Here is a 22,492-nt window from a genome sequence, read left to right as displayed (position 1 = left end):
GGCCTATTATGAACCCAGGTTGCACGAACATGGGAAAGTGGGCATTTCCTCAGCATGTTTATTTCATTTCCTCTGTATATGTATGCAGATGAAGGTTCACTAGATTGTTGGTTGTTGTTGAGAGACCCCTATACTGCTTTCCATAATGGATGTACTATTTTGCATTCCCACCAACAGTGTAGAAGGGTTCCTGTTTTCTCCACATCTTTACGAACACTTATTATCCTTTTGATAATATCCATTCTAACTCAGCTAAGGTGACACATCTTTGTGGTCATGTCATTATTTCTCTGATGATTAGTGATGACCAATTTTTTATTTTTTTATATATCATGTCTTTGAAGAAATTCATATCTTTTGCCCATTTTGTGGAGGGACAGTACAAGGGATTGTACTCAGGGGCACTCAACCACTAAGCCACCTCCTTAGCCTTATTTTGTGTTTTCTTTAGAGACAGGGTCTCATGGAGTTGCTTAGCTCCTTGCTTTTGCTGAGGTTGGCTTTGAACTCACAATCCTCCTGCCTCAGCCTCCTGAGCCCCTGGGTCTTTCACCCATTTAAAATTGAGTTATTCGTTTTCCCGTTACTGAGTGGTATTTCTTAAATATGAACTCTTCATTGGATCTATACTTTGCAAATACTTTCTCCTATACTATGCATCTTCATTCTGCTGATTATTTCCTTTGTTGTACAAAACTTTTTAATTTGATGTAATCTCATTTCTCTATTTTTTCCTGTATTTTTGATGTCATATCTGAAGAAGATAAGTTGCCCAGACTAATGTCACAAAGTTTTGCTCCTATGATTTGTCTAGCAGTTTCATGGTTTTGTGTTTGACATTTAAATCCTTCACCTACTATGAGTTGGTGTTTGTATATGGTATAAGGATCTGATTTCATTTTCTGCACATGAATATCCATTTTTTTCAACATCATATATTAATGAAATTCTCCTGTGTTCTTGGTACTTTTGTTGAAAATCAGTTGGTCTAGGCCAAATTATGTGTTGTGTGTACATAAATAAGTCACAATGAATTATGAATTATGAAGCACTGATAAAATATTCTTAAAAAAGAAATTCAGTTGGCTATACATGCATGGATTTATTTATGAGTTTTCTACTCTGTTGTGTTGGTGTGTGTATGTGTTTTAATGGTAGAACCATGCTCTTTTGGTTACTATAACTTTGTAGTATATTTCAAAGTCAGGTAGCATGATGCCTCAGCTTGTTCTTTTTATGAGTATTGTTATGTTTAGATGTGAGATGTCCCCCAAAAGATTATGTGTGAGACAATGCAAGAAGGTGTAGAGCTGAAATTTGGGGGTTATGAGAACCTTAACCCAATTCTGTCTGTTAATCCCCTGATAGGGATTAACTGAGTAGTAACTGTAGGCAGGTAGGGTGAGGCTAGGGGAGATGGGTCTTTGGGGTGTGCCTTTGGGGTATATATTTTACCCCATGTATGTAGAGAGTCAGTCTCTCTCTCTCTCTCTCTCTCTCTCTCTCTCTCTCTCTCTCTCTCTCTCTCTCTCCCTCTCCTGGTGTGATGTCTTGAGCTACTTCTCTTCACACTCTTCCACCATGATGTTCTGCCTCATCTTTTCCACCATGATGTCCCAGACATGTATGGACAGAAAATTCTGAAACTGTGAGCCCCAAAATAAACTTTTCTTCCTTTAAAATTGTTCTTGTCAGGTCTTTTGGTTGCAGTAAAGAAAAAGAAAAAAAAACAGACTAAAAAGAGTATTATGAGAAATATAAAGGGTAAGAACTGGAGGTTTTAAAAACATGCCTAAATTTTTAAAATTTGGTGATGTCTAGGTCTTGCACAATTCTTGTGAGGTCTCCCCATTCTTATGATGATTTTGCTTTGAAAATCATTGCAAGATTTTTTTTTGAAAAGTACCATGACAATATGTAACAGAAGGCACCAAACACTACTTTTATTCTTATTTAATAATTCTTCTCCGTGGAATTTTTCTACGGAAATGATTCACCAGAATAAAAAAAAATGACTTCATAGAAAGCATATAGCTCATGAACACAACTTAAAAATCTGATTATAATAAAATGAATTAGTAAATGGTAGAATTCCCATTCATTAGAAAATTATGCATCATTCCCAAACCGGTCACTATGAAGACTCTCAAAGCATAAAAAACATGTAAACTCTGAAATCAAATGAAATAGAAAGGCAATAAAGAATAGAATGTAAACTGTTCTTATAATTATTTAAAATATCTGTTCACATACAAATGACCTAAATGGAAAGCACAAATCTCAAAAAATCATTATCGTGCCAGTCAAGTATGATTTTATTTTTTCCTCTTTACAAATTCATCTTGGGAACTGATAAACCTTGCTTTTCAGACTAAAATCGAAATTAATTTTAGAAAAATAACAGTGACCATTGTTTGAACTCGTTATTGCTTACGCCCATAAATCTATATTCACCAAGATGGTGCCAGTGTGGCTTTCACCAAAGCCAAGACTCATGTCAGTCAGACCTGCCCTAAGTCTCTGTCTTCCTTCCATCTCCCCGACACCAGACAGTCTAGTCCCACGTTCTTCATCCTTAAGGGACAAGGACAGCCTCTTGCCACCTCCCTGAGGTTGTCTGAATAGCTGGAGGAATAATCAAATAGCCCGACTAGAGACAAGGAAGTGAACCACTGCTATGCTGGTGTGTGGGGAGTGCCATCTTTTTCAAATCGAAGATGATTTACTCCCTGCACTCCGTTTTTCCTAGAGCAACCATGGGCATGAGGTTTGCACAACTTGGAACACGCGAGTCAGTTCTGCTCTGACATCTGTAGGGCCTCAGGGAGCCTGCCTCCGGGGAGCAGGGTGGGAGCCTTCCCATATGTGAATTTGTCTGCTTTATTTATTCATGTCTGCATCTGCGTCTGTGTTGTTTTATTTTGTTTGCTTTCTGCTTGGTTTAAAAGCTTCTTGTCCTTGAAGATTCAGGCCCCAAATGGCTTCTGCCAGATTGGGTTCTGGGGGCAGGAACCCAGATGTGTGCATTCCATCCTTTGGGTATAGGATCAATACCTGGGATGAGGCTATCCTATCAAGCAGTGAGAGGCTCACTGTATTTTCACGCATGCTTAGTGGTGGCCAAGAATGCTAATGACTGTGCAAAGATAGAGAAATAGCATAAGAAGAGGCTCTCTGATCATTCTAGATTCCTCTGAATGTTGGACACCTCTCAACTTGCCCTGATGTGTGTTTTCTCTCTATTACAAATTGCTGCTTAGACCGAACTGTAAATGGTGATGGCTTGCAGGGTGCTGGCTAAAAGGCGAGCAGGGATGACATAGGAACAAGATGAATAGTTTCTGGACAAGAGAGACAGGGCAACAACGGGAAAGCAGCCCAGAAGTGAGGAGTCTGGATGCATCTGAGTGACTAACTGTGATTGCGGGCAACTCAGCTTTGGGCTCCTTCTCTGAGCCTTCGCCCACTGGCGTTGATAGGGTTAATGCTCTTCTGGTTCCGTGGGAAGGGGGAGGGAGACAGCTGGTGGGTGCTGGGCTTGGCACAGGGCACCAGGCGCTGCAGCCCTCCTCCTCTGGGGCTGCTGGATCATCGCATGGCTGAACAGCTGTTGTTCTCTGGCTGCCAGAACAACCCGGGGAAATCTAGCCCCAGAGCAGGGTTGCTGTTTGGGCCTGTGAAAGGTGAGCTTAGGAAGAGGTGGGAACATGGGAGATGCAAAAGCAATGGTTATGGAAGGACCTGCCTTCCTGCCACCCAGGTCCTGGAGCTCTCAGCTGCTGACTCCCTGCAGTGTCTCCAGAGTCACTCAAAGGAGGAGGCACTTTCTAGATTCCCTGTTTTGCTGCCTGGTTCACAATAAACTCCAAATAGAAGGGGTTTACCGAAGCAGGACACGTATAGCCAAAAAGCTCCCAGGCTGGTCCTTACCCAGCAGAAGGGCCTGTGAGTGACCAATAGCATTCTGGAGCCCTCCTTTCTGGGCAGCGACCTGGCTTAGAACCGACACCACTGTTGTGTGTTTGGCCAGCAGAGCCGAAATGAAAACGGACGCAGAGCCTGGCCTGGCCGCTTAGTATGAATTTTGTCTCTGCCACTTGCTGGCCCTGTGACCCTAGGCAAGTTACTTAACCTCTTTGTCTCCCAGATTCCTCATCCGTCAAAGGGACGGGCGGGGGGTGGTTGAAATCACATCTGTCTTCAAAGACGATTATTGATTAAATGAGTTCATGTGTGTAAAACCCCAGCCCTTTATAAATGCCTATTAAAATAAAGTAAAAATCACTTGGATTGTAAAAATAAGTCTCTCTGTGGGACAAAGAGGAGGCTGAGCCTGTAACTTTTGGGATGATGGGACATTCGGAACTGGTGATAGAAAGGCCTCATGGAGGGCTAGGAGCTGCACTTGACACTCCCGGTAGCCTTTACCCAGTGCTTTTATTTAATTTTCTTCTTCATTATGCAATAGTGTGACAGAGCCGCCGGCTCCGGGTGGGTGAAACCCAGTCCTGCACCAACCTTCGCAGCTCCATGTTCAGTGACATCATCTTGCTCACTTGAAAGCAGCCATAGAGGGAGAATTCACAGAAATCAGCCAATGACCAATGTGATACCATGTTTTCAAGTATTTTTTTAAAGGACCAGTCATTAAATCTTCACCAGCATACCACTGTCTATAGCACATATTTCTGAAGATCTAGAAGGCAGCACATACCTGTCTCCCAGCAGATGCCTGGTTCAGATCTACCTGAGCATCTCTAGGCTAAGAAAAGGAATTCTAAACTTATACTATGAGAAATGATAATGTTGATTGAACACATACTAGGGACCGGGCATTGTGTAAAAGTTTAACATCATGAGATCATTTCATGATTGCACCAACCTTAGTTGTATTTCCACTTACAATCAAGGGAAATGAGGCCCCTCGGTAAGTATATAACTTACAGAAGGGAGTGGTAGCATTGTGACTTAAAGTCACCTAGTGCATACTGATGGGTCAGCAAATGTAAATTCATTGCGCACTTGAAATTTCATTAACCCCTGGCATTCAAGAATTCCATATGGAACCCACTCCTTTGTGGCTTATAATGGAATTATAATGACCTCCTAAGGAAATTCTTCGTGCTTCTGAGATCTACTTTAACTAAGCTGAAAGTTGTTGTTAATATAAATCCATCACCCAAGATAAATAGATTAGACTTTTTCCAATTGCAGGGTACTGACTCAAGGATAGAAGTCAAAAGAGAAGCATATAACTTGGTTCTTGGTCTTCAGGAGCTGAGACACTTCTCAGTGAGGAGTCTTTAGAACAACTAGGAACTTGTTATCCCAGCACAATTTTTAAGTGGCAGAGGTCCCTGGGAGCCAAGGCAAGTAAGGAAACTCCCCAAGGCTTGGATCCTCATCTGTACAATAGAATCACAATCCCTCCAGTGTCTCATAGCTTTGTGGTGGAGATCCAATGAGATGCTACATTTTTTACCTTAGTTCAGTGCCAGGCAAATGGTAATAACCTTATACTTCCTATTAACTTGTATTCAGCATTACTTTTGAAATTCTGATGAGAGTTCATCAGGATAAGTCATCTACAGGATTTTTGCATGTTGGAGCCAATTCTTTTTTAAAATACTGGATGACATGGAAGGAAAAGCAATTTGAAGCAGCTCTTCATTGCTTCGGAACCTTTAGAACTGAAGAGAAAATAGAGCACAATGCTTAGGAGGAAGATCAGCTTGAATTCTCACTCTGCCATTTATTTGTGTGACCTTAAAGATTAGGATCCTGACTCTTCTCCTAACAGTAGCTAAAGAATTGCTTTTAAGATGTGAGTCGGATGAAGTTGTGCATGTGATTGAAACTCTGATAGGTCTCCATTTCTCTGAGGATAAAAAGTCCACAGGATGCTCTTTGAAGTCCTCTGATGTGGATCTCTTAGTTCTCTAGCCTCCTGCCCTTCTTTTCCAGTCACATTAGCCTCTGTGCTTCTGCCTCAGGGCCTTTGTACTTGCTGTTACCTTTGCTTAAAATACTCTTTCCTAAGATATTCGTGGTTCTTCCCTTCACCTCCTTTATCAACCTCTGTTAAAATAGCACTTCTCAAGGAAGTACTCTGTAGTGTTTTGGAGAGGGAATATTCCTCAAAGCCTCAAGTGTTATTGTTTTGATCTCCAGTACAGCAGTGTTCAGAAGTGGGTCTTTGGGGAATGACTGGATCATGAATAGAAACTGCAGGAGGTAGAACTTAGCTGAAGGAAGTGTGTCCTTGGGAGCATACCTCTGGGGACTCTATCTTGTCCCTGGCCACCTTTGTCTGTCTGTCTCTCTTGACTTCCTGGCGGCCATGAGGTAAGCAGCGATGCCCTTCCCTGTGGCGTTCTGCCTCACCGCAGGCACATAGCCGTGGAGACAGCTGACAAGGGACGGAAACCTCTGAAATCATGAGCCAAAGTGAATCTTTCCTTCTCCAAGTTGTTCTTCTCAGGTAATTTGTCACAGCGATGAAAAGCTGACCAGCATACACACACTGATCTCTATTTAAAAACTGCAACCTAGCACCCATGTCCACTTGACACTCCCGGTAGCCTCTACCCAGTGCTCTGATTTCATTTTCTTCACACTTTTCATTACGCAATAGCCCATACAAATAGCCTATTTGCTATTGTCGTTTCCTTGTGTCTCTACTAGAACATAATTCTCATGAGGGCAAACAATCTGTCTGTAAGTTTAATAATGTATTCCAAGTCCTAGAAAAGTGACTGGCTCCAGCAGATAATCAATATTTAGGGGACAAATTCATTTGTTAATTTCTGTGAACTCTAATTTTCTTTTCTTTAAAAAAAGAATAATAACAACAGCACCTACTGTTATTATTCTTGAGAATTATCTGAGACAATGCATATAAGCTATTAGCACAGTGCTTGTGGCCTGGTAAATACTCAAGCGATCACCGTCACTTTCATTATCATTTATTAGTATTTCTAATCCCCTTTACACTAGGTCAGGTATCATCCTTCTTTGTAGAGAAGTAGCTCATCTTCCAACGAAAGATGGTTTGAACTAAACAAAAAGAAAACTGTATTGTTCCATATTGATCATTGACATGATCAATTACATAACTATCAAAGACAGGAAGTACAATTTTGACAGACCACAGAGCTGTCGGACTGAGAATAAGAGAACGAGGCGGTTCCTCTGGCCTCTGTTCTGCCCTGGGCATGTGCCTGTCCCTTCACTATCCCAGGAAAACGAATAGTCCCCTCGACCCCAGGATTTCTGAGTACACATGGCTGTGACAGACCTGGCTATCAGTTCTTACCACTCTTCCTCTAACTTGACAACCTCCCCCGTCATTCACTCAGTCTGTGGAGCAATTATGAATTTCCAAGACAGAGCCCCTGGTTGACCCTGGTTGGCCAGTTGCCCATCATCGTCCCATTTGCTTGTATACAGGCTTCTCCTTCCGTGGGGCCATTGGGGGATGTGCAAGAGAGTTTGGATATGGGGGAGGTAGGGAGGCAGTAACTGTCATGGTACCATGATGGCAGAGTAGCACAGAGCTCAGCAGGCAAACTAACTGGGTGACTTCAGGCAGGTAACTCAACTATTTGTGCTTCAGTTTTCACACTTGTAAAAATGGATAACAAAAATCATCATCATCATCATCATCTTCATCATCATCATCATTACCATTTCCCTCTAGAGCTACTATGAAAACCAAATAAGTTGGGTTTGATAGGTGATTGAGACAATAGATCAAGGTTTATATGCACATGATTTCTAGAAACCCCATCTAAGAAACCAATAAATACACCATACATCCCTATATTAGGCAATCCCCGATGCTTACGGTGCTTATCTCCTCTTTCTCTGAACTCTTTTTATGTCACTTTTGATAAGTTTACATCAGAGTATATGCCTCAAGAATGCAGGGAGCAAAAAGTCTGCTTTTTACTGCGAGGAGAGATTAATATGTCTCCAATTCCTTCCTCTCTTATGGGAAAAATAGGGCCTTTGAGTTGAACTGTGAGCTCGAGGATCTCCACCATCAATATCCCTCACAGATTATACAGTTCCTTTCTTCTCCTCAGTCAGTTCAGACCCATTATCTTTGACTCACTGCTCTGTGTGCAGACCTGTGCCTCTCTTCCTGGCCTAAACTTAATCCCTGCCCCTGAAGGCCATCAGTTGCTGCGACTGTGCCAGCTCTGCCAGCTGTTCCTGGAATGGTGGTTTCCCTGGGTCTCCGAACACCACTGCCTAGAAATTCTAACCCTGGAAGGAATCAGAGGTCAGACACCATCCATCCATCTATCCACCCATCCATGCCTTCCCTTCAGCAGATGGCAGCCAGCCCCTGAGGGTCTTCCTGCTGGCAGAGTCACATCTGTGACATATGCACCAGTTCCTGAAGTAAGTTTCACAGCAGCTCTAGATTCAACAGGTGGGTGTGGCAGCCCCCATGGCTAAGCCCACAGAGGTCTACTCTGGCTACTCTGGTGACTAGCAAGGGACTCAGACCCCTATCACCGAACCCCAGGGCTACCATGAATCAGAGCCAAGGGCCACCTCAAGGTCACAACCCTTGGACCAGACAGTTAAGCAAAGGGAGCAATTAGGAGCCAGGATCAGGGTACTTGGCCAGAGCTGGAGGTATGGAGGTCAGGGCCTGAGGGAAGCACAGGCTAGAAATGGAATTCAAGGTCAGGAGTGTAAGAGAAGGCAGTCTGGATGTCAATCAACGTGAGGAGCACTGTGGGGAGCAGAGTGAACAAGGGCAGCGATGACAGTTATTTGGTTCATGAGCTGGGAAAGCATGGAACCAGAAAGGCAGAGCCCAGTACAAAGGATGGACTGTCCAGTCTGCGGACTTTGCCTCCTTTCCTGAACATCCTCTCATTGATTTTGAGACTTTGGTCAGGTTCACCTCTCTGTCTCTGCCTTAGTCGTCATGGAGGTGAGTGGCAGGAATACGGGTACTGATGATGAGCACTGCCTGGGAAAAGTCCACACAGCCTGATCATGAGCTAATTCACTTTAGACAAAATGCTAAACTTCTTTGTGCCTTGGTTTCCTGATCTGTTCAATGGACATAATAATAGTGTCAAATGATATGGTTGTTGAAGGAGGCAGAACTTTCCTCCATATAGGCAAGGCACTCAGAGCAGAGCCTGCTGCATAGTATATTTCAAATATATGTTTGCTTATTCTTATTATAGAATGAATGCCTTGCGTCTTGGAGAAAAGGGTCACACACAGGCCATTAGAGCTTGGATGATTTCCAAATCTTTTAGAAGCCACACTGTGCCAAGATCGAAAGAAAAAAAAAAAGTTTCAAATTTGGGATGTTGTTATTATTGTACATACAGGGGGGGAAAAAAGTTCATCTTTCCAAGATTTTGCCTGATTGCCCCAGAAAGAAAACATTTTCATTGTGTGGCCATGATTGGGAACACATGTGACCACACCCCACTTAGCTCGGCCCCTTCCCGGTCTTCGTCTGTCTCTCGCTCCCTCTCTCCCCCTCTCTGTTCCTAATTAGGAAGAAACCAAGTAGAATTTGGCGTTTCCTTCCCAGTCTTGGTAGGGGAGCCTGCAGCGGATTAATTACCTCAAGTAGTCCTGGCTTCCCGAAGGAACAATCAGTGACGGGGTTTGGGGTCCAGTGGCTTAGGGCGGCATGACAAATTTAAATCTCCACTCTAAGGGAACAGAAATTAATTTTAATAGGAGGCAGTGTGGTCTGAAGTTTAGTCAAGGAGGATAAGTAATCAAAAGTTATGTTTTCTGTCTTAGCTTAACCACTAACTTCTTGTGAGACTTGGCTCTGTGGTAGAGTTTAGCTTGTGGGGGAAATAAATTTACCTTTCAGCCATGGCGTGCTGATGGTGGGTACTGACAACAGCTCATGTTTAATGAGTCTGTATTATACATTAGGCATGATACTGACTTATTTAAATTAAATACATTTAGCATATATCAAGCCCATTTTGATCTATTGATACATTTTCATATCTATTCATACATTAATAATTTAACATACTTAATGTAAATAGATTTTATTTAATTTACATATCTTTAAGTTAAATGTATGACATGTAAAATTCTCATTGGTAAGGCTGTGATTATTTTCATCTTATAGCAAGGGAAACAGGACCAGAAAGTACATAAAGTTTGCTCAGGGACCCAGATCTGAAATGTATGTCCCACTCGGGTCTGACTTCACCTCAACTATAAGATTTAAACTTCTCCCCCATATTGGATATTGATGCAGGGAGATGAAATTACAAATTTTAGAAGAAAGTAATGTCAAGGATCACATTGAAAGTGTTAATAGGATGGCTCACTTGGCTGTACAATCTATTCCTCAAACACCCCAATTATTCTGTTACTCTATTCATTTGCTCTGATAGGATCGTATGTTTGGTTTTTAGCTTTTAATAAGTGCCACGAATCTTTAGAAAGTTTTAGACATTAACTAGTTGCTCCCATCCATAAAGATAGAGCATTTGTACTTGAAGAGGGATATATGACTTCTACCTGGAGCAGATTCTGAGCAAGAGTCTGTCTGACATTCAGAGGGCGGTTGAGTGGGAAGATAGTAGTAGAAAATCCCATGAGAATGCTTCAAGGCCTTTCCAGAATTGAGGAAGAACCCGAAGTTCCTGGGGCAAAGCAGGTGGTGGTCAGAAAGAGGCGTCCAGCTGTCCATTGAGAGAGGGGAGCACTAACAGTCCCTTTGGATGTTGTCTACAAATGAGTCCATTGCATGGCCCCTGCCTTGGGCTGCATTTGGTAGAGAGTCATGGTCTTTTTGGCGTTACCATGGACTCTGGCTGTGGATTCAATGGCCAGTGGCCAGCTACTCTGTCTCCCCAACCCCTTTTGTAAGGACAGCTCCCAGATCCCCCTTCCTGGGGACCCTTGCAATGAAAATATCACACTGAGCCTGCATTTCCCTCCACCTGCCCACTCATGCACTCAGGAGAACTCAAACAGAACATTATTAAAGGATAAGAGATTCCCTGGGGACACTGCAAGAAAGGAGGTAATTTCTTTACTGGTGGATATTGCACGCCCCCATTAAACAGCAGCAAGAACCCCAGAGAAGCAAGTATACTTAACAGTCTAAAACAGAGCTCCGAACGGAGGGGAAGGCAGGCTTGTTTCAATCATCTGCCCCTTGTTCTGTAATAAAAATGTATTTTTTTTTCCCTGAGAACAATTTAGTGTGGCCAATAAAAGCCCAGCTAATTTCTAAATCAGCATGGAGCCAAGTCAGCCGCCCAGGAGCTCACTCCTAGGGCAATATTTCTGAGGCGCGCACAATCTATACTAAAGCGATCAGCTTCCCTCCGTCCTGCCAAGGGGATGCGTTAGTGAAGCCCAAAATATGACAAGAGGAAATTTATGTGCAACTTTTACACATAATATCTCATTATGACTCTTCCCAATCTTTCAATTTTAAAAATAAACGGCCTTTGTAATGATTTTACCAGGAGAACATCTAAAGTAAGATTAAAAAGGAAAGAGAAAAAGTGATTCAGCTTCTGGGATTTCTCTGGTTCTTACTTGAGGGGATTTCATTCCTTCTCTCATTCTTTTTCCTTCCCTCCCTTTCTACCTCTCTCCGTTCCTCCTTCTTTTCTTCCCTTACTCCTTCTGTCCTTCCTTTCTTTCCTTGTATGTCCATTCCTTTAAGGATAATTAAACATGTTTGGGTTTATCATTTCGCCTAAGGAAACAAGATCTCTGTCAGAAGCAAAAACAGCTCTATTTGGTACATGATGGAGGCTTCCACTGAGAATTCAGCATCATTTGCCTGAGAGTCTGGTGTCCATTTATCTCCCACTCCTATTTCCTTCCCTCTCCTACCGTCATCAAGTCACAGGAGTGTCCCTGCTCTCTGCTGAGGTGGAGTTCAGACTCCTGGCCTGGCTCCCCTTTTGGTTTGTGGAGAAAGCATAAGAGTATGAGAAAACGGATGCTGGCCACTGGGTGGGGCCTAGCTCTTTGGAAAGATGCAATATCTCTTTCCTTGGTATTGGCTGGAAGCTTTGTGACATGATGCCCCGTTTTTAATTTGTGGAGACCTATAGCTTCTAGGTGCTTTTCTCCTGGTACATTTGTATTTTTACCTACTACCTGGAGACCCATCTTCTAGGGCCTGGCCCTACAAGAGTACAGCCTCTCTCGATAGCAGGGTGTGGGGATGGATTGTTCACAGGCATTCCTTTACTTGTTCAGGCATTAGTTGCAGAACATTGTGTCCAAGCTTGGAGTGCACGGGGGAAGAAGAGAGCTGTCCTTGAGGAACCCACAGAGTATCTGGGGAGATGAATCAATAAGCAATGAAAGCCATTATTCCATGAGAATGTGAGAAAGGAGGGTGGACAGTGGAGACGAGCCTGGCTGTGCCTGTGTGTGAGGGTCTGGCCAGCCTCCATTCAGAAATGATTTGCCTTGAAGTCGACCCTGGCCAGAGGATGTCCTGAGGGGCATTATGGGAGACATACGAATGGACATTTTCTAAGCATCCTGCCTCTTTAGCATTGATGGCTCTAACTTCTCAATCTAAGCTGGAATTTTGTGAGGTAAGATCTTACTTCAAGCTGCTAATGGTAGGTTTGCTGTGTGTGTGAGGAGAAAGGGCTCTTGTAAGGGCACTCCAGGTCTCAAACAGACCCTGTCAAGTTGGAGACAGGCACTGACCAGAAACGGGCGGTTTGATTCTTGACTTGGTATCAAAAAATCTTGGCTAAGTTCTGAGAAAGTCAGAATTACCTGGACAATGGTCTGGACTCTGATGGAGACCTTAGAGCTTTACAAAGTACAACTCATCTTCTCTCCCCACCCCTGTCACCACTGTCATCCTCACAGCTATTGGTTAACCTCTAGGCCACCATTCATTGGACATATGTTGCATGTGTAGGATCACCAAAATGGTACTTAAATACATGATCTCATTGAATCCCCACACCTCCTTGGAGGGAGACATTCTCACCTCTGGGAGGCAGATGAGGAAACTGAGGTTCTCAGGTATGCAGCAACTTGGCCATGTAAGTGTCAGGTTGAGGATTCAACTTCAGGGCTCCTAAATACCTTAGGGTTTCTTGTCACTGTCGTCTACCTGTAAGCTACTTACTGCTGGCACCAACCTTTGATTTCCCATTTCCTCTCCTTTTCTCTTTTCTCAGCATGACTTCTGCTTTCTCCAAGATACTCTGAAAATGGCCCCATGCACGATGACCTGCCTTTTCTATGAAATCTCTACAGGAACATTTATTGAGTAATTCCCACGTAGGAGGCACTGGCATAGGTGGTTTGCCATCTGTCTTTGTTTGGTTCATTACACTGAACTTCTGAGACAGATCTGAAGGCATATCGCCATCACCCTATTAAGCAGGAGACCACAACTGCTAGAGTTCAACTAACACGCAGAACATCACATCCTGGAAATGATAATCTGAGACTTGAGTCAACTCTGCCTTAGTCTCCCAGATGAAATTCTGTGCCTCCCTTTCTGGGATCCTCCATCATCTCTGCTATGATTGAACATTCACCATGGTGCTTGACTTTTCTCATCGACTTTGAAAAACATTTTAAAATAATGAATGGATAAGTAAATGCATCAATTACTTTACATTAGCAAGAATCATAGTTTAGTAGAAAAGCATATGGATTCTGAATCCATATTTCTGGGGTTCACACCCAGGCTCTGCACTCACTAGTCATGGATTATTATCCAAAGGTAGGCTTTCCCATCTGTGTCATTGGCTGGGCAGAGCCCCATGCCTACCCCATGACTGATCACTGGCAAAGTTATACACTGGTTCAAAGCTGCCTCTTTCTTAAATATCTGCCATATTGTCAATCACAAACACACAGTATGGCTTTTCTCTTTTTTTATTCAAAGGGCATATGGTAGCCTGCATTTTTTCCAGAATGGGAAAATGGGAACAATATGGAGGAGATGAAAGAAATAAGATAACATAAAACAGCCATTTGCTAAGCACTTAGTAAGTCTTGGGCCCTAGGTTTGTACACTGATGCCCATTCTCTAATTTAAAAATTCCAAGTACTCTTCAAATAGAGAAAGAATATACATAGATGCAGAGAAAGAATCAGAGAGAATGATTTTAATCTGTTCAATATCACATAGCTTATGAGATTCTGGCCAAGAGGAATATGTTTCCAATTTAAAATCTAGTGTGTTCCTCATAACAGAATTAAAAATTCTTACTCTCTTCATGAAATTGAGTGTGAGCCCTTGGGTTCAGAATTCAAGGTCTGTGTGAGACTTGGGAGATAGTAAACTTTGATTCCAGGGTAGATCCTCGGTGCCAGAAGCAGACAAATGTCAGGGGACATCATCTGAAAGTGATCTCCCAAATGTTGACTTCCCCACCTCTCTACCAAGCCAAGTGGCAAACTCAAGATAGTTTTGCTCTTAAAAAAAAAAAAAAAAAAAAACAGAGAGAAGGAGTTAACTGTCTCTTTTATTTTTTTCCCCTAACGTCTAAACAGGGTGTTTTTTCCCTCTCTCTTTAAGTGATAAATTTTAGTCTAAAACACCAAGTGGAGAACATTATGTAGTAAGTGCTTATTTTCTTCTGATGTTTGATAGGAATCAGGATTAGCAAAACCCAAACTCTGTTTCCCCTTTCACGCAGCTTGTCATTTTTGTCAAACAAGAAGCTGATTAAGTTTCAATCAAAAGAACAAAAGACTCCAGGAAGATTCTTCTTGGAAAAGCAGCAGCTTCAGCAGTTAACCCTTGGAAAGCAAATCCAGGGCTGTGCCTGTGACTTAACTTACAGCCGGGGACCCTTTCTATTTAAAAGGTGAGTGTTCAGAACCTGCTGACCAACTCACTTCATCCAGTCCTTGACCTCTGGGAGAATCTTATTAACTGTTGACATCAAATGTCTCAGTATTCATCATGCACGTGAAAGAGACTCCTATTTAGTGACTGAATTCCAAGCCAGTCACTATGAATGAACCCATTAGGAGACTGTCTAGAGCAAAAAGGATGGGTAGAAGGGGGCAGACACTTGTGACTTATAGTAAAAGCAGGTGTGTCATTTTCCACCCTCTTTCCATGACCTTTGACAGTGACTAGCCTTTCCACCCTCTCTGGACTGCCCTCTTGACTTGCTTTGACTAATGAGATCCAAGCAGATGCTCAGGAAGTGAACACACACTGGATCCATGGCCACTCCTGAGAACCTTGAGACCAACACTACGTGAGTGAGCCTGAGCCCACCTTTTGGGTGATGAAGCATACACAGTTAAGTCATTCTCCCTCGCTCAATGGCCTTTCAGACCAATTAGCCCAATAGCCTCACCAATTAGTCCATATTCCCGACTGGCTTTGCACCAACTACTATATGTCTGAGTGAGGCCATTCTAGACCACCCAGTCTCAGTCAAGCCAACCCCTACTAGAGGAAGAACCCTTGAACCCTGGAACCAAGGATCTCATGAAGCTAGAAGGATCAATGAAGAACAATAAATGTTTATGGTTCCAAAGGTTTAGGAGTGGCTTTCTATTTGGCAAAAGCTAACCAATCCAAGGATCTTCTCTTTATCCTCCACTTTTCAGACTCAGACTGTGGGCAAGGACAAGACAGGGTCAATCAGAATTCAGAAGTCCCTGTGTTTGAGATCTAACACCAGAGGCCTTTAGGCATAGAGTCTGTATTTAGCCATTTCAGTAAGTGGACCTCGTGTTTATGTGGTTTGTCTTCCTGCAGCCAGCATGTGGTTTTGACCTCAGATTTCAACTCTTCCCCTTTCGTAACTGGTATAGATTGTTTCCATCTTATTTGACCATGACCCATTCAGTTTTCAGGTTTTATATCTCAATGATGGTGCTACCAAGTGGAAGAGTCTCTGCTGCTTAGTGCAATAGACAGGCCAGACATCAGGGTACCCAGTTCCCTCTGTCTTGAATTTTCTCATAATCATTACTCTCAATGACTCCCTCCGCAGGACACGTCTATTACTCACCTCTGGGGAACATTCCCCTCCTTATGTCGTGGAGTTAGGCTAGAGGAGCTGAAGATTACAGTCTCAGTCATTCAAAACCTATTAATCTTTTTTGTGAGCACCTCAGATAGGCTTCATGGCCACAAGAGTACACTGTCCCCCCTGTGCCCATAAGTTCTGATTTGCTATGATGAGCTCCTTTTCCCTAAAGGCTGGTCAACCTGGAGCTGTCTCCTGAATCTGCCTGCATTTTTGTGAGGCCCAGAAGTCATGACAATCATTTGTGTTTTTGAGATTAAACCAACTTTCACTTCAGAGTCATTCCCTGGCCTTGGAAAGTCCCCCAGAGACTGTGCATTCAAACAGCCTAGGAAACTCACCAAACCCCCAGAGCTCCGAGAGGTCTGTAAGTCCCAGAAACCTGCCACATTTTCTGTGAAATGAGGAGAAGAGGTTCCAAGCCCCAGTGCCAGACCCCTCAGCCCATTTATATACATTTACTGGGAGACGCTCTCACTAGTGTTTTCTGCTGGCTGCCAGCCCTGGCCATCTATCTCTGGCCTCACCACAGACTTTCTCCTTCAACTCAGTCAGGAAAATAAGCCAGTTTGCAACCCCACTTCATTTCTGGGTTTGCTCTTGTAAAAGAAAAGTCAAATAAACATGACCTGACGTTGCTAGGTAGGTGTTTCGTACTCCTGTTGTAAAGCCCTGGGTGGGCCAGGAACACCGTAAGAAGGACACCAGAGTTGTAGACCAACAGGGAGAGGCAATTATGGTGCTCTAGAGGCAACCCAGACCTTTAGCCTTCTTTCTAGGGTGGAAGGGAAAACTCCAGAATCCCAGTCATCTGGGTATGGTCTCATGCTGCTGGTGGTCTACATGCAGCTATGGTGGAGGTGCCTGGACAAAGAAGGTCTTCAATGTGTGGCACCAGGTGACATCTAAGACAGGATCTCTGTTATGGTTCAGATGTGAGGTGTCCCCCAACTCATGCATGAGGCAATGCAAGGAAATTTAGAGGTAAAATGATTGGGTTATGAAAGCCTTAACCTAATCACTCCATTAATCCCCTGATAGGGATTAACTGGTAACTGTAGGCAGGTAGGGGTGACTAGAGGAGGTGGGTCATCGGGGGCATGATTTAGGGCTATATATTTTGTCTCTGATGAGAGAAGATTTCTTTCTCTGCTTCCTAGTTGCCATGACCTGATTTGCTTTCTTCTGCCACATCCTTCCGCCATGATGGTCTCTCTCACCTTGGGTCCAGACAAAGGAGTTGGCCATGAATGCACTGAGACCTCTGAAACTGTGAGCCCCCGCAATAAACTTTCCCTCCTCTGGTCCTTCTCAGATGTCTTTTGGTCACAGCAACATAAAAAGCTGACTGAAACCAGCTCACAAGAGAGGACCAATTCTGGAGGTTTCACTTGGGCTACCGTGCTCTTCATTCTTTTATTAGATCAGCTCTCCAAAGCATTACCCATCAAGTTCTGAAGCTACAATGGCTTTAGGTGACAGAGCCATCAAGGTCAAAGCCACAAGGAAAAAGGGCTTTGTATCTTATGGAGGAAAACTCATGACATATCTTCCTCTTTTTAGCTTCTGCATTAGGGCTGTCTGTTCTCAACTCTGAGCACAGAACATGAGCACCTCCTTGAGAAACCCAGCAGAAAGTAGTCTCAGGAGGAGAATATGTGGGGACCAGCGGGCTCAGATCCATACCCAAAACATGCAAACACACAACAGAGGCATGTGGCATGAAACTAGGGTTAACATATTTGACAGACATCTCTACGCTATTTCTGGAGTGACAGCCAGTCTTCTCAGCACTTTAGGCATATTAACTCACTTAACCATCACTACAATCTTGTGAGATCGGTACTGTTGTTAGCCCATTACACAGATAGGGAACTGAGGCTCACTGAACTTGCCTGTTATTCTGCACCTAGTGAAGGGACAAGTAGGGTTTTGAATCCAGATTCTCTGGCTCCAGAGTCCCTGCTTTTCAATGCTGTATTGCTCTGCCTCTTTTAAATAAAAATGGTCATTTTTGCATTTCCATTTTATCTCTTCTGTTATTTTTAGTGACAGAGGCCTCGCCCTACTATGCGTAGAGGGGATACTGACTACAGAGCACCGTTGTCCTTAAGTGCTGGCAGCATATGAGTGTACACTGACTTCCTTGGCGTCTTTGGAAGTAGTTATTTCACACAGACCTGTGCCATGCTCAGAGAAGGATGCACAGGGAAGAACATGCTTGCCTTTTGCTCCACATCTAACCACTGGTCATCTAACTCAGGAGTCCACGTTAGCAGTGGGAGGGTGCCTGTGTTGAAGGCCATGGTCAAGCTGACCATTCCTCACCCACCTTCTCCTCCCTGTGCCTCTTGGCTCTGTGGATTGCAACTGCAGGGCTGATATCTCCCCACACACCTAGCTGACACAAGGATGGGACATTGTTTCCTCCACCTTCAGGGGTGAATTTTACATTTGCCTGAATCGGATTAAAATCTGTCTATGAAGGAAATAATAATTGTTTCATGCTACATTGTTTTGGTTTTGTTCTCTTAGTATTGTGTCCTTAGTACCCACCTTGCTATTTGACAACCTTATAAGTATGCATTGAATAGGGTTTGAATACAGACTTGCATAAATAAATGATTTGGTTACATAATGTATAATATTCACAAAACTTACCCTTGTGGATGTTACAGTCTAGTGTGAAACACAGGTGGGTAATTAAAAAATCAAGACAGTGTGATAAATATTTTGATAGTTAACTACCACATATACATGCAAATACCTATCCTACTTAAATCAATAAATTTGTAATTATATATATGTATGTATGTGTGCATATAGATATGTAAATATATATTTATTTACATATATATATGATTATATTATAGTGTTTACTTCAAACATTTATCACGAGGAACTAGAGGAACCCTTGGCTAAGAATGGTAGAGATAAACATGTCTCCTCTAATCTAACTAAAATACTCACCCTCTTAAATTGCTTTGTTCTGAATTATCCTTTGATCTTCTTCTTGGTAATGCATTTCATCCACTGGTATGGAAACATTCTGCCACTCAGTTTCATGGTCACATTGCCAAGGATTCTCAGTTCCTGTGCCTGAAAACGCATATCCCAGAATTAGGCGCACGAAGTATCTGTGGCAGTTTATATCCCTGTTTACTACGGTACAGACTTAAAGAGGCCCTCTAAGGAAGTTGATTCTCTCTGATCCCCTAATGAACAGTGCAGGTGGAATAGCTTTCTCCCTCCTGTGTCAAAATCCCTAGGGTCAGGGGCACTATGTATTGCCCACCCTAGATTTCAGGTAGGCAGAGCATCAGATTCTCCTGGACACTCCAAGGTCACTGTTGAATAGATTGCTCTGGGGCATACTAACCAATGCCATCCTTGCTCTAGAAGTCTGGGGCTTTGTTGGTAACAACCTCCCACATTCTAAGTAATACTCAACCCATCGCAGGCGTTCAATACTAAGCTTCCCTCTGGTTCCTGCTTACCTAACTTTTTCCCTGGGTCTTTGCTTGGATTTTCATCTGCCTTTGCTCGGGCTCTTTGTCTCTCTTGGTTTGAAGAACTCCTCTACAGTAGAGGTTTTTCCCTTTGCACTGATTTCTTGACATTCAGGTCTAGCCCAGGCCATCACTTTGGTTTATGGAAGTGAATATCTGCTGGATGTGATTGATGTGAATTGAATTGTATTTAACCAAAGCAACTTACACTTCACAGGGAACTAGAGAAGAAAAGCCAGTCGCTTATGCTCACTGCTTTGTGAGTGTGTGTGTGTGTGTGTGTGTGTGCGCTGTCTGTGCTAGGTGGGTCCGGCATGCCTGTCTAGGTGTTCTGTCTGGGGCATGGCTTTGTTATTTATCTATCATTTGCTCCCTTGTTCTATCTCTTTCTTTGTGACTCTACTTTTCTTCCTGGAAGTCTTGGCTTCAATACAGACATGATTAGTCTAAGCCAGTGATTCCCCACCAGGGCAATTTCACTTCCCCAAAGGACACTTGGCAAAATTTGGAGACATTTTTGGTTGCTATATTTGGAAATATACACTTTCCACAACTAATAGGTAGAATCCAGGCATGTTCCTAAATTCCCTCCATTTCCTAGGAAATGTTTCTACCAAAGAATTTTCCAGCCCCCAAAGGGTGCCTAGGACTTCTACAAAAGTTCTTTTCAAACTTTTGTAGCTTCTCTTCCAGCTAGGAATAGCCATGATAACCAATTTAAGCCAACAAGAATTAAACTGAAGTCACTTGTTGATTCTGAAATAAAATTTGTTAAAGTGTTTGCTTTTCTTATATGAAGACAACCATGACTGGAAATGTATTTTCCTTTTTAATCTTACCTTGAAACTAGGGCACAATGGCTAGAATTGCAGCAGTCATCTTGCAACCATGAGAAAAAATTGACAATAAAATAAAATAAAACCAGCCAGGCATGGTGGCACATGCCTGGAATCCTAGTGGCTCAGGAGGCTGAGGCAGGAAGATCACAAGTTCAAAACCAGCCTCAGCAAAAAGCAAGGCGCTAAGCAACTCAGTGAGACCCAGTCTATAAATAAAATATAAAAGAGGGCTGTGGATGAGGCTCAGTGGTTGAGTGCCCCTGAGTTCAATCTCCAGTACCTTAATTAATTAATTAATTTAATTAAACCAGAAAAAAATGTAAGTCTGCTTTGGAATTGCTAATGAAATCCAGTAACAACTTCCCTCCGTTGCTGTTAGATGTTGTCTCAAAATTCCATAAAGAGGGAATCTTACTCCCCATAAGCTATAAAATAGGTTTTCTATTATCACTTCTAAATATGTTTCCAACTAAAAGCAAATATGAGGGTGGTGCAGGAGCGGACATAGCTCTCTCCTTCCTCATTTCCTCGGCCCTGCAGGCTACTGGGTGGAGGAATGAAGAAGAGTGAAGGATTCTACTTCCTCCTCAGTAAACACAGATGCTGGGGGGCTACGTTAGGTCCCAGGGAAGAGGTCCTGAGTGTTTGTGACGGCCTCAGTGCTGAACTAAAGGGACTGGGTGGAGGACACTCTCTTTGTCTTTGGGAAATCTTGGTGACTTGGCTGCACTGTCATCCGGATGGTGACAGGTCAGCAGGTGCAGGTGGACCAAGGGGCTGAGCAGGGAAGCCAGGCTTCCAGGTGGGGAGCCTCAGCGGCTGAGTCATCTGAGAAGGGAACAGGTCCTCCTGGGTTTCCATGGCCAATGAAGACATTCTGGAGCCCTGTTTTGATTCATATGTGAAAGGGACCATACCCAGAGGTGCTCTTCGAGAAAAGTTGGCATTTCGGGACTCTTTAATAATCAAAAAAATGGCTCTATCCTGTAAATGTCCTCATCGCCGAAGTGTATGGAAGGGCCAGGTTGAAGCTGGCTGAACTAACTCTGTAGGGAATTGTTTTATGAAAATACAGGGTTGGGTTGTGGCTCAGGGGTAAAGTGCTTGCCTAGCATGTGTGGGGCAAGCATATAAGTAAATAAAGGTCCACCAACAACTAAAAATATATATTTAAAAAAAATCAGACTCCTGCTGTGGGTGCTTGTATTTCAGAATTAATTCCAACAGCTGCAGAAACAGGGTTCATGGGTGTGAATTGAAATGATACAGTTTGCCATCCTGTCCCTTGAGGAAGACACTGCCTTCTCCCAAGGGTTCTTAAGAATTGGAATTCTTGAACTACCATGAAAAGTTGCAGCCTTGGCCTTTATCATTATTAATCACTCCATAGCAGTGATTTTCTCTGTCAGTTGACCCACTGTGTAGGGTGTGGGTGTTCTGGAGTCTGGGGGTGGCTGTGAGTCCCCAGATGTAGACCAGAGGGAAGTAGGAGTGGGTGGAACTTGTTTACTTCCTGCAGGGTGCTGTCGCTGGATGCTTTCCAGCTATGGAGACTGCTAGAATTTCACTCCAGCTGCTATTGGTGGATGAGGCAAGAAGTGTTCCCATCCTCCCCACACCCTGCCGTCTCCATTCTCTGGAAAAAAAAAAGAAGACCCAAACAGGCATGATATGAAGTCATCACTGAAGAAAATCACCATTATAATTTTTAGTAATTGTTGTTTTAAAGGATGGGATAAGCCTAGTGTTATTTCTGGGAATAAAAAGTAAAGAAAATCTGCATCTCCTCTCTCCTGTAATTAGAATTTTAGTAAATGCACCAGGTACTAAGCACCTACTATGGCGTAGCCACTGTACAAAGGGTACTTTATATGCATTTACTCATGGAAGCCTTAACCCACCCTCAAGATGATCGGTAGAGAGGAGGAAACATAGACAGAGATTCAGTGACCTAGAAATTTTAGCTGGAGAAAGTTTGAACTCAGGCAATCTGGGTCTCAGAGCTGCATTCCAAAAACCTTTGGCAACTGGTCACTTGCTTGGTCTGATTTTGAATTTGGGCAAATTTCAATTTTTAAGTTGACAAGGTACACTTGTAGTCCATATCAGATGTGTAATA

This window comes from Ictidomys tridecemlineatus, chromosome 5 (genome assembly GCF_052094955.1).
Source record: "Ictidomys tridecemlineatus isolate mIctTri1 chromosome 5, mIctTri1.hap1, whole genome shotgun sequence".
NCBI classification, from domain to species: Eukaryota; Metazoa; Chordata; class Mammalia; order Rodentia; family Sciuridae; genus Ictidomys; species Ictidomys tridecemlineatus.
Note: the sequence above shows the minus strand (reverse complement) of the source record.